Raw genomic sequence first — 12379 nt, forward strand, 5'->3', positions numbered from 1 at the left:
GGTGACTGAGCACACTTAGATGGTTGTCCTGTGACATGGTTGGCTCTAGTCACTAACTGTCTCTCCAGAGCCCCCTCCTCATCTGTCACAGAATGTTCCGTTGTTTTGGAGGGTAAGACATCCAAGAAGTTGTGAGGTACCCATCCGGCAAGGTGCCTTGGCTTATGATGAGGGTATGGAGTGGTTCAGTATTAGAGACCCTGGAGCAGGTCATCTGCCGCCAACACATCATGTTCCCACGCAGCCCACTTGTAGTGTGCTCTGTCTGTGGGGGCAGAGAGATGTCCTGTCTGTGATATATGGTCCTGTGCTTTCCTGTGACCCTGTCTTGCCACATCAGGTCTGAAAAGGACCTCACAGAGCTGGACTAAGCTCATGGAAAACAAAGTGGTGTTTCGTCCACTTGGTAGGAGAGCAACAAGGCTTGACTGGTCCACCGAGGGCACCTCTGGGCAAAACTGTTGAAATTCTGTTTCAAGCAGTTATCTCCGGGACCCAAGTTTCTTCCAAAAGCATAGAAGAGGATCCAGGTATGGTGGCTTATAATCCCACCCAGCTCTTCAGAGTCTGAGGCAGGAGGTTTGCTGTGAGCTCATGGCCAGGCTGAGCTACATAGCAAAACCCTGTTTCAAATAGAAAGGAAATAGATTGAACATAGAATTGTTTTGCCCCTACCTTTTGAAGACTGACTCATTAGCCACAGAGAACCTATACTCGCTGGGGCTTGCCTGGCTGCTGAAATTGAGGCTTTATCCTGGAATAGTACTCAAGGTAAAACAGGAAGTTTGTTGATTGACTTTTTCATTTGGATTCTTCTTCCTGATACAGTAGACGAGTCAATGAAACTATGTTTCAAATGTTCGTATTACTGGTGTGTGTTATGGCCAGCTTGGCTAAACCACTTCTGAACAGCTGGGTACACTGTCCCCACACCTCCCTTAGTAGGCAAACTCTTAATTTTAAAAATATTTGACTTATTGTTGTGTTCATGGCGGGGTGGAGTCAGTTCTCTCCTACCTTTATGTGGGACTTGGGATCAAACCTAGGCTGTCAGGCTTGTGAGGCGAGTTCTTCCCCCACCGAGTCATCTCACCAGCCAGAGACAAAATCAACCACTATTTACCAAGGAAGAAATTAGTCCTACAGTTCATGACTGTCACTCAGTCTCAAACACATTCCTGATCTGAAGATGTCTCAATGGTCCCCGTCTACCTGACCTAACCCGGCATATCTGAGCTCTAAGGAGAATCCGTCAGTTCCATGTTTTCGCACTCCTAGCTCTCAGCAAAGGGCTGTCACGTATTCGCTCACTGAGAGTTAAAACCATTCTATGCAACAGATAGCAAGTCCTCACTCCGAAAGTGAGGAGACTGCAAGAAAGGGGATTCCCTGGGGCCACATGGCAACAGGGTCACACGGTGAGGTGGTCTAAGACCAGTCCTGGAGAATCTATGTGTATTCCACTGTGGTTTGTCAAACCCACAGACAGCAACTTAAAGTCCATGGCCAGGATTGGGAATAAGCATGCATTTTGAGCATGAGGCAAACAAAATCATACATATATGTATACACACAAGTACATACGTGCACACATGAATGTACAGAAGCATATGTCTATATAAACAGGCATGCAGAGACATACGCTCATGCAGACACACAGGCACATACTCACATGCACATGTGAGTGTACACAGGCATATACACATGCCTGCACGCATGCCCCTAAATATATACATGCATATGCATGCACACAGACATAAAAGAATAGACACAGTCACAGACACATGCACAGTGCGATGCATGTAATCACACACACACATGCTCACACATACACTCACACGTGCCTTCAGTGAAGTTAGCTAATGTGTGCTAATGGCAGACTCTTGCTGACATGAGCATCAAGTCTTCAACATAGGAAGTCATAGCTTGTATGAGAAAAGAGCAGGAGGCTACAGTGTAGTTAACATCTGGAACATTTCTCACCTTGACAAAATGTGGTGAGGTATTATTTTTTACGGGATCTTGTTGGCTAGCATAGGCTAGTCCAGTGTAGGAGGTTTGCTAACACCTTAGAGTACTAAGACTCCAGGCAAACAGCACCAACTCAACTTGATCACGTTGTCTGTCTGTCTGTCTGTCTGTCTGTATGTATGTATGTATGTCTGTCTGTCTGTCTGTCTCTGTCTCTCTCTGTCTCTCTGTCTCTCTGTCTCTCTCTCTCTCTCTGTGTGTGTGTGTGTGTGTGTGTGTGTGTGCATGTGTGTGACGTGAGTGGAGGGCCTGGCACACTATAACCCCTCCAACCAAGGACTTCTCACTGAACCAGGCTCACATTGGTCCTTGTGAGCAATGTTACTCTGCTTCCAGGAGGGCTAAGAAGGCCAGTGTCTCCTGAGAACAGTGTCCCCACACCCTGGTTCTCTCTGCATCTGAGACTCAACAACTGAATTCAAAATATCCTGATGGGATTAGTGAGCACACACAGCTCACCACAGCAGGGACAGACAGACTATGGGAACCAGGGCTGGGAGGAGGACTGAAGATGATGGGTTGTAGGCCTTCAATGACTTGCTCAAGCCAAGCCAGAGGGTGAGGAGCCAGCCCACCCCATCAGGGGCACTCCCACTGACTTCCAGTGTGGGCTCAATCAGGGAGCAGGTATAGCAGTGTTGAGAGCAAGAGCCGGCCCCCCATACCTGGGAATAATGAGGTTATAGCTCGTGATGGTGGGGAATTTGACTTTGACATTATGAAACATGAAGCAATGAGAGAGAGAGAGAGAGAGAGAGAGAGAGAGAGAGAGAGAGAGAGAACGCAAAAGTGAGCACTGGTCATTCATATTAATTCCGCCACAGAAATGGACAGTTGTGATAAGGAAAATTGAATCTGAAATTAACATTCCAAGCAATGATTAATATTTCAGTCCTTGGGAAAGAAGGGTGCAAAAATACCATGAGCATTTCGGGAGACTATTTCCCTCATGTGAAGCTTATTCTTACAACATTACTGCATTTCAAAAAAATACAATTTTTGAAAAAAAAATGAACCATAGCTTTTTGCGGTGATAGGCGACAGGTCAGAAAAGCATTTCAGAATAATTTTACACCTTTTAACCTTAAAAAATACTTTGCTGACAATTGAGAAAAGGCCTTAAGAGAAGCTCTGATAGGCAGTCTCACAGCAGGTTGCCGCGTCCCATCACCGAGCCAGAGCTACTGCATAATGCATCCCATAATAAGGAGTGTACCGTGATCACAAAGGTTGAGTAGCAGTTTTACAAGAGCGATCCTTGCCAAGAGAGGCTATTAGTCATGACACTGAAAGTTTGTTACATAAAACTCTTGGGAAGGCACAAAGGCAGTAAACTGCTCAAAATTTTGATTTGAGCCAAGAAATAACTTTGTCATAGAATCTCGTCTGTATTTAAGGGCATATTTAGTATTCTCTGTTTTTCATTTCTGATCATGCTTGGACAGTTCTGTTAAATGAAAACTCTAGACTGTTTAGTTAGATGAATGGCGCCCCTCCCGTCGGAAATCGTTAGGAACTGTTACAGCAATTACTGTTGATGATTATGAATGCTAACACCGTGGCTGAGGTTCAAAGTTCCCCGGTGATAGATTCTGTTCTGGTTCAGGACTTCCAATGAGATATCACTGTAACAAAAATTAAAAAAACAAATCCATCCATTCCCTCTGAGTTCTTCTTTCCATGTGGGTTAGAACCAGTTAGAAGGGTGGACCCTGAGGGAAGAGAGGAGAGAGAGGAGTATCCTGGGGTTTCTTGTGATTTCAGCCAAAGGCTGACAAGGTAGAGGGAAACAAGACCAGAAAGTGTGTCTCTGGGCAAGTTTTCCCAGCCCAGAGAGGCTACAGTCTCACCCTCATGGGGAGCCCTGGTTCCCCACCCCACTGAGCTCACTGTCATCTAGAATAGAACTGGATGCTTCAGCCGTGGGCCTCAGGAGTGAGCTGAGGAAACCGTTGTCATGCTCCCCCTACAAGGATCTTTCTTAGAGGGGCACAGGAACAATGTACCTTCCATCTCCCTGCCCTCTCCTCTCTTCTCCCTCCCTCCCCCCCTCTTCTCCCCTCCCCACTTACCCTCTCCCCTCTTCCCTTCCCCCATCGTTTTCCGGTTTGGATGATGATGTCCGTCTGAAGCCATATAGAAGACAATCGAATTCTCTTCCTCTGGCCTCATGGGGGCACCGGGCACTCGCCGCTGGAAACTTCGTGTACTCTCAGACACTTTTGTAGGCTCTTCCCAAAATGAGTCTATCTCATGCCCAAATCAATCATATTGCAAATGATTATGTTCTAATATTCTCTATTACTAAGTTATAAAGTGTGGTCATGTGTCTCAGATTGTGACCCAGGAAGTTAAAGGACTGGACACTTCTAGCGGTGACAGGACTATGTTGGTACCATCCCACTGGGCAAGCTCTGGCCCTAAGGTAGGAACAGAAAGTGTCAATCACACAGAGCTCTCTTCAGACTCAGTGCTACTGTGGTTCAGGAATCATTGCCCACCTATTCTACTTGTACTGTTTGGAGACATCCACAGGTACACACAGGCTCAGGCAAATGTGTTCGCACATATATACGCAGTGGTGTATACATGCACACACACCTGCAGACATGATATCTGCACATACATAAACACAGGTAGGTCCTTCTTCATCCCTGTGACAGTACCTAACAGAAGTCACTTGGGGAGTGGGGGATCTCATGGTGGGAAGGGCACTGCAGCGAAGTGGTCCAGTGTGGCTTGTTTGCTGGCGCACAGGATGTAAAGAGGGAACTCTCTCTGTCCAGACCCAACCCAATGCTCATTCTTTGACAGTCTCCTTAAACGGAAACTGCTTTAGCTTGCTGGGCTACAGACCTGGAAATTTCACAGCTCCTCAGAGAAGTGTCCACAGCTGGCAGCCAAGTACTCAACACACGAGCCTGCAGGGAACATGTTCCACCCAAATCATCCTAGTGCACACACACACACACACACACACACACACACACACACACACACACACACACCACAGGTATGCACAAGCTCACGTCCTCCAAGATTCTGTGACTCCCATCAGAGCAGAGTTCGAAGCAGGCTTTTGAATGATATAATTCTTTTGCAAGGAATGGAAACTCTGCCTCGCACTGGGCAATTCCAGACACCAGAGCAGAGATCAGTCCTCATAGTTTGCCTCACAGCCAATATGCCCTCAGACAGGTCTGTGTTGTTGACAGACATAGTGGGGAGCCATCGGGCAGGTCCTCTCTCTGGCTAACCACAATGCACCAACATATGGACAAATAAAGCCAGCTCTGATTCCTTGATTGTTCTTCCTTAAATAAATCCCCACCTTACCGCAGCCCACTCTGGGTCCCCCATGTCCCTGTGAGAAAAGAGCCAGCTAGATTTGTTTTGTGATTTGGGGGACTCTTGGATTTCTGGGGAATGTTTTATTTGCTGGTAGCATGTAAACTTATCTGCACTGTTTTGCTGATTTTTTTTACTTCAGGGAGACTTTCCCAGTGGCCATACCAGTGCTATATCCAGTGAATTGGCTGTGTTTCTTATTCATCTCTCTTCTATTCCCTTCCTCATAATGCCTAGTCAACTGGGAACTTTCCGAAGTGTCAGTTTTTTTCAATTCTCATTCTCTCCTCTCTCTTCCTCTCCCTCTCCCCCTTCCTCTCCCTCTCCCTCCCGCCCCCCTGCCCTCTTCCTCCCCTCCCCCAACCCTTCCCCTACCCCATCCCTCTCCATCCCCCTCACTCCTTCCCCTTCCCCTCTCCATTTTCTCTCTCCTCCTCTGGTGTTTTCCCAAATATTTTTTAAAGGGCATCTCTTTTAGTTTCCAAGATTTTTAATTTAAAATTTTTCATGACAAGGCTGAGGATGTTGGTAGAGCATTTTCCTGCTGTGCTCAAAGCCCAGGATTCAGTGCCCAGCCCTTGATTAACTGAGTGTGGTACTGCACACCTATAATCCCTGCAGGAGGAGGATGGAGGCGGGAGGTAGGGTGGGGATCCAAATTCATCCACATAGAGAACTTAAAGCCAGCCTGGGATGTGTGAGGTTTTTTTTTAGAAAGTGGGCTCAGAAGTTTTCCTAAACCCACTTGTGTTTCTCAGTCCTGTCAGTAGGAGAGTCTTGGCGGCTCTCATCCTTGAAGATGTCTTAATGTCCACTCAATGTTTTCCCCAGCAGAGGGGCCCCACCCCTGCTGTTAGCCACACACTTGCTTAGAGCACATCTTGCTTTAAGTGACTTTTTAACCTAGGTTTTTTTTTTGTTGTTGTTGTTTTGTCTTGTTTTTTTGTTTTTGTTTGTTTGGTTGGTTTGGTCTGTTTTTTTTTTTTTTTCCTCCTCCAATCCCTCTCCTGAGGAAATTAGAAAGCACAGGATTTGGCCTCGGTGTCCTCATCTGTAAAGTGGGTGCATACCATTCCTCTCCGGGTAATATAGATGTGGACCCAAAATGGCTCCTGGCCTCCTCTTTCCGGGTTATCTGGAACCCCAGAGAAAACCTCCATGCAACTAAGAAAGAAGAGTCCAGGACAGTGTTTATGGAGCACAGACGAACCCTTGAGCATAGGTACCCATTTAACCATCAGAGAATACAGTGCACCCAGTGTAAATGCTCTTCAGTATGTGCCCAGATCCACACACTCGCAGTTCAAGGTGAGTGAGCCGGTGATCACCTGCAGGTACAGGTTTATATCAGTTACTTAAGGCCACACAGGTGGGTATGGGGCAGACAGTTGTAAGGACTTCCAGCACTTCAGTGGCTCTGGTATTGTCTGGGGTGGGAAAGGGAATCTAGGTGATAGGGAGAGGCTGGCCTTCAAGGAGCTGGGGAGCCCCAGACTACCCTGGCAGGATGGTAAGGTGTGTGGTGGGATCTCCTCTTTCCTTCCTGGATGGGGGCTGGGCTGGGGAAGGGAGAGGAGCTCAGACTGTATACTTACAGGGAGGGAACTATAACGGAGAACCGGTCTGAAGAAGTCATTCTAACCAGAGCCGCGTGGGTTGCACCAGCCTAACGGGTCCAAGGGAACAAGGCCACGCAGCGTGGTGCGCCCGACACCTGGGCGCTTTGTGGGACATCTGATCATGTCATTCATCGGAAATTGTGCTCCAATCAATGCTATTTACGCGTACCCCGAGCGCAGTCGAGGAAGGTGTCTGCGCCTTTACCAAGTGCGCCTGTGACGAGGGCTAATTATTGGTGGGTAAATGTCACCCTTTCATGCCGCAGAATCAGAGATTTCTGGGTCTCCGCGCCACATCCACACAGCTTTGTGCTGCAAGAAGAGCGATGATGGCGGGGAGTGGCTCCCTCTTCCTGAACTTGGGCTCAGGACCCCTTACACATAAAGTATGACTCACTGAGCCAGAGATTTCAGAATTAGCTGCCCGGTGATGGTCCCTGCTGTGGGCCACTCTCTAATCAGTTCACACCACCTACTCCCACGGAAGGCAGGAATGGACATCATGGGCCCCATAGGAGCAGGGCTAGGAGGAGGACAGATCCCATAACTATAGTGCCAAAGATGTCACCACCATCTCTGGCCTTCTGAATTATGTCAAAGAAAGAAATCACTCTCTGGGCATTGGGCACTTGTCCAGCCCAAAGCTTGGTTGTCAAAATTCCCCAGAAAGCATTTGAGCAGGACAACAGCTTCCTGAGCTGCTCAGGCTACTCGAACGGCACAATGTGAGATGCCGAGAGGTTTTCAGAGCTCCTGCTAAAGGCGCAAAGTAGGTGTGTTCCAGTTCGCAGCAGGCGGGAGCTGTCCTGTCCACAACGTCATGACTGAGAGAGGACTCAAGGGGCCGTGGGTGTGTGCACGGTGGGATGTCCGCAGCCTGTACTGAGGTATGGCTGCCAGACCATGCCCATGGGTTGAATGAGCTTGACACCTATCTGCTAAACAGACATTTGCTAAAACCATCGTATATCCTCCTCATTGGATGAAAGCACGCTGGGTACGATGGCTCTAAAAATACGCCAGGAGGCAACCGCTCAGGAGCAAAGCGGATGTGACTCACGTCTCCCTGAGTCTGCACATAGATGTGCCGTGATGAAAATGCGCACGGGGTAGTCGTGGGTTATGATTGTATGATTGTCATAGCAAAACTCAGCAGCCAGAGTAAAAGCAAAATGACTAAGCTACCTTAGTCCCAGTCATGAGGACTGGTGGGTAAAGTAGACTTGTATTCACATACGAGATACGCCAGAGGGCTGAGCAGTGCAGTCCCTACTGGGGCATGACCAGTATCACCGTTTGCACAGGAGACAGGGGATGCCGCATGAATGGGAATGTGGGGTTAGAAATAACAATAGCACGTTGAACTTCAAAGCCAGCTCGGACCACACAGAGAAACCTTGTTTCGAAAGAGAGAAGAAGAAGAAGAAGGAGGAGGAGGAGGAGGAGGAGGAGGAGGAGGAGGAGGAGAAGAAGAAAAAGAAGAAGGCGAAGAAGGAGAAAAAGAAGAAGAAGAAGGCGAAGAAGAAGAAGAAGAAGAAGAAGAAGAAGAAGAAGAAGAAGAAGAAGAAGAAGAAGAAGAAGAAGACGAAGACGACCAAACCAACCCTAGTTGCCAATGGCAGCAAACTCACAGACTATTCTAAGGTGGACAGACGGACAAAGATATTTTCCTTGTTGTCTCAAGACAGGGTTGTTTCTGGATGTGAACCTGGCTGTTCTGGAACTCATTCTGTGGACGAGTCTGACCTTAGACTCAGATATCTTTCTGCCTCTCCATCCAGAGCACCAGGATTAAAGGTGTGCACCACCACTTCTGACTGGGTCTTGAAGCACAGCTCGAATGGTCAGACTGCAGGTGTTGCCTCCTGAGGATTTCCATCTGAAGACAAGGTATATGATCTCTGTAGGCAGAACGCTGTGGTGTGTGAAATCTCTACTTGCTACTTTTGTGCTGCTGTGACCATGTGCCTGACAGAAACAGCCCGAGGAAAGGCTCATCTGGCTTACATTTTCAGAAGGTCCCTCTCTCCTCGGGGGTGGGGGGAAGGCACGGTGGAATTCATGCTGTTGGGAGTATGTGGTATAAGTTCCTTACCTCAGCATCACAGAGATCAGGAAAAATAGAGAGCGAAACCAAAATCTGAGGCCTCCATAGACCCTTCAATGCCTCACTAGAGACCTCACAGCCTTCTCAAATAGCCCAGCCGCACAGGAACAGACATTTAAAAAAAAATGAGCCTGTGGGGGACATTTTAGATTCCAAGCACAACAAGAATTTCCAAAATAACGAGGGAAGAGGATACGGTGAATGAGAAAGGCCCCCATGGGCTTATATGTTTGTCCCAGTTAGTGGAACTGTTTGGGAAGGATTAAAAGGTGTGGCCTTGTTGGAGAAGTATAACACTGGGGATGGACTTTGAGGTTTCCAAAGGTCAAGCCAGGTCAGACCTGTATTGATTTAAAAAAAAAATGTAGCGTGTACCTGGGCAGTCGCTCTCTCACTAGTTTCGGATTCGTCAGGCCATAGGAACTACCCATGCTGGCCCCCATGGTACTCTCTAACCCAGGCCGTCTGTGAGCCATTCCAGTGTGGCGCCTTGCCGCACTGTTTTGCTTTCACTCACAGTTCCCCTGGTGCGTTGTTACCACGCCAGGCTCACACATCCCGATTCTGTAGTGGGCTTGGTGCATCTGGCCACTGCACCTTCTCTTGAACTCAATTAAGTCACCACATGAAAGAACACACCACACAATATCCTCTGATCTAATGGATAAGATAGAATTTGCCCATCTAGACGGCACAAAATCCTGTACACACCCATCCCTTAAAAATAGTCATAACAACCCGTAACAATGAGCAGAGAAGAATGGTAACATCTGCCGCCATGTTCTCCCAGCTCCTCTTCCTTGCTCTGGCTTCTTCTTGCCTGTCTGAAACTTTTCTCCCACCCACCCTTCCTTCTCCTCCAATGACAGACCTCGTTCTATCTGTACCTGCCTTCCTGCATAAAGACATCAACTTACACTACCCCCACTTTTGTCTAAGTCTTTGTCTCTCTCTCTCTCTGTCTCTCTCTGTCTGTCTCTGTCTCTGTCTCTGTCTCTCTCTCTCTCTCCCCCTCCCTCCCTCCCTCTCTCCCTCCATCAACACCTAGGTCTTTCCAACTCTCCCCTTTCTAGAATTCCAGTCAGAACCTTCTGCTCCACTGCGACCTCCTCCCAGTCAGCCACCTCTGCTGAGTGCTGTGCACCCTGCAGCCACAGGCTGAGCTACCAGGCTTAGAGCCTCAGCAAATGCATTTTGGAGAGACTCGGTTCAACATTTAAGAGGAAGTGGACGTCCCCTTTTTGAATTGGTGGAGGTTAAAGAAAGACAGGCACCTATCTACGGTGTGACGTGGGCTTCCTTTCCGGGAGACGCCTCTAATCCTAGACCATAGCTGGAGCTAGAGCGTGTGTCTGGGCACACTCCTCCACAGGTATGAATGAGTCTCTGAGTGTGCCCTGTTTAACAGAGCTAACTTAACCATAGCTTCCCTTAAATCGCGTCAAGATACTTCCGCCCGTTTATGATCACTCGGTAACAAGTACCGTCTGGAGGGGCGGAAACTGGAGTTCCTGGGTTCTTGTGGCCCCACACAATGAACAGAGACATGAGGGTGGTTACAGGAGAGAGAGTTTGTGCAGGAGAGAATGCCCATGCTTTTCTTGTGAACGCCATCTTCCTTACGTGAAGTCCAGATGGGGACTACTTCCAGCCTTCTCTGAAAACCTACCTGAACATGCCCCATCTGTAGTAGAAAGCTGGGATGGAGGGGCTTCCAGTCTTACCCTACGGGTACCTTTCATGTTATTTCTTGAATTCACCTAATCCTCAAATTCCCTGACTGCAGCAGGAGCCCCCACGGGCTAGTCTGAGTCTCCCATCCACCAAGCTAGAAGGAAATTATTCAAAAGTGACCAGTGACCCCAAGTCCCTCTTCAGGATGAGGGGAGCTTTAGACTGAATAGAGGAGTCACAGCAGGGGACAAGGCTATGCATAATTAAGCAGTGCTGGTCAAGACTTGGTCCTGTTGTTCTGGGATACAACTTAGGTCAGAGACCTTCCTTGTCTCCTTCTACTCTCCAAAAGGTCTTCATCCTCCACTACCCTCCGGGCCAGTTGGGTAAGTGCCAAACACTGCAGTGTTTAAAAAAAAAACATTCTGCAAGTGTGGATAACTATAAAATAATTAAATTAAAATGTCAGAAGCTGTCGTAACCCCTAAACTGTGTTATCCACATCCACGAGTCTCTCAGGTAGTGTTAGAAGTCCCTGAGATGCTCTACCCAACTGTGTCTTTTGTTATCTCCTGGCTGGGTGAGCATAAAACTAGACTAGCAAAAGAGGGAGTGCTTTTCCCTTCAACAGACTGGCTCTGAGCTTCCCAACCATTGGCCTGTGGGTGGGATCTGGAATTCTGGGTGGGTTTCTTCTCTTCCCCCCGCAGGCAGGGCGTAAAACCAGCTTTCAACAACCGCAGTGAAATCTCAAGGCTCAGTTACTCAGAGCTCTGAAAAGCTGGGCGCTTTTCTCTCGGAGGCAGAAAGGTGCGTTTTTTGAGGAAACAAATCAGCCAGCGCCAGCATTTACATCTGAAAAGGAGAAAAACACGTGTGATTAATAAAAGACTCATCCAGCGTGGTGAATCTTACTGCTTACCTTTATTTTCCTATTTTTCTTTCTCTGTCTTTTAAAACATGTTTTCTCCTACAGAGTGAACATTCGCAAGCACTTTCTAACGGATCCTCTTTACAAAAAAAGAAAAAAAATCCAACACAAAAAAACCACAAGAAGCTGTGCAGTTCCAACTTAGAGTGTGCTGAAAGCCGTGTACGGCTTATCATCCCCCCCCCCATCATTTTAGATCAGTCTGAGAAATTACCTCTGGTGTTAGAAATAATGTAGATTAATTGATTTTTTTTTTGCAAAAGGAGAAATATGAACTGTGAACAACCTGTTTGTAAAACCTTCCAAAACTAGGTTCTGTTACAGAACAACACACCCCACATTTTACATTTTAAGCACCCCCAAAATATTGAGTAAAGTTTTACAGATCATTTTCTAGAAAATATGGTAGAAAATTGCCCTCCTTCTTTTATGAAAAAAAAAAAAAACCAGAGAAAGTGATTCAACAAAACCTTAAATATTTTCACAGTAGAAGAAGGGTTCTTGGAAAAGAACGTAGTATGAATCAGAATGGTGGTTTTTTTAGTTAAAACCTTCCTTCCATTCTATGTACAAATAAAAGTGCGAGCTGGAGGTCCGGCTGATCCGGACGCTCCCAGCACACAGCTGGAAGAAAACACCTTGCTTTTTCATAACTCAATTTCTGTCCAA

General features: G+C 47.3%; 1 long non-coding RNA gene across 4 annotated transcripts in view; it reads left to right on the forward strand.

Moving 5' to 3' along the window:
• LOC103694002 (uncharacterized) overlaps positions 1–12379 on the forward strand; it is a 74502-nt gene that overhangs the window by 16198 nt on the left and 45925 nt on the right. Inside the window, exons 3-4 of one of the 4 annotated variants that reach the window (XR_015640473.1) lie at positions 8780–8888; positions 10179–10382. The exons of 1 other annotated variant lie outside the window; for it this stretch is intronic. This is a non-coding gene — a long non-coding RNA (uncharacterized LOC103694002). Of the gene's footprint in view, positions 1–8779; positions 8889–10178; positions 10383–11489; positions 11702–12379 lie in introns of those variants that run through there. 2 more of the 4 variants (XR_015640472.1, XR_015640476.1) reach the window with 2 other exon arrangements.

The sequence above is a fragment of the Rattus norvegicus genome, chromosome 16, assembly GCF_021556685.1.
Source record: "Rattus norvegicus strain SHRSP/BbbUtx chromosome 16, alternate assembly SHRSP_T2T, whole genome shotgun sequence".
Classification (NCBI taxonomy): Eukaryota; Metazoa; Chordata; class Mammalia; order Rodentia; family Muridae; genus Rattus; species Rattus norvegicus.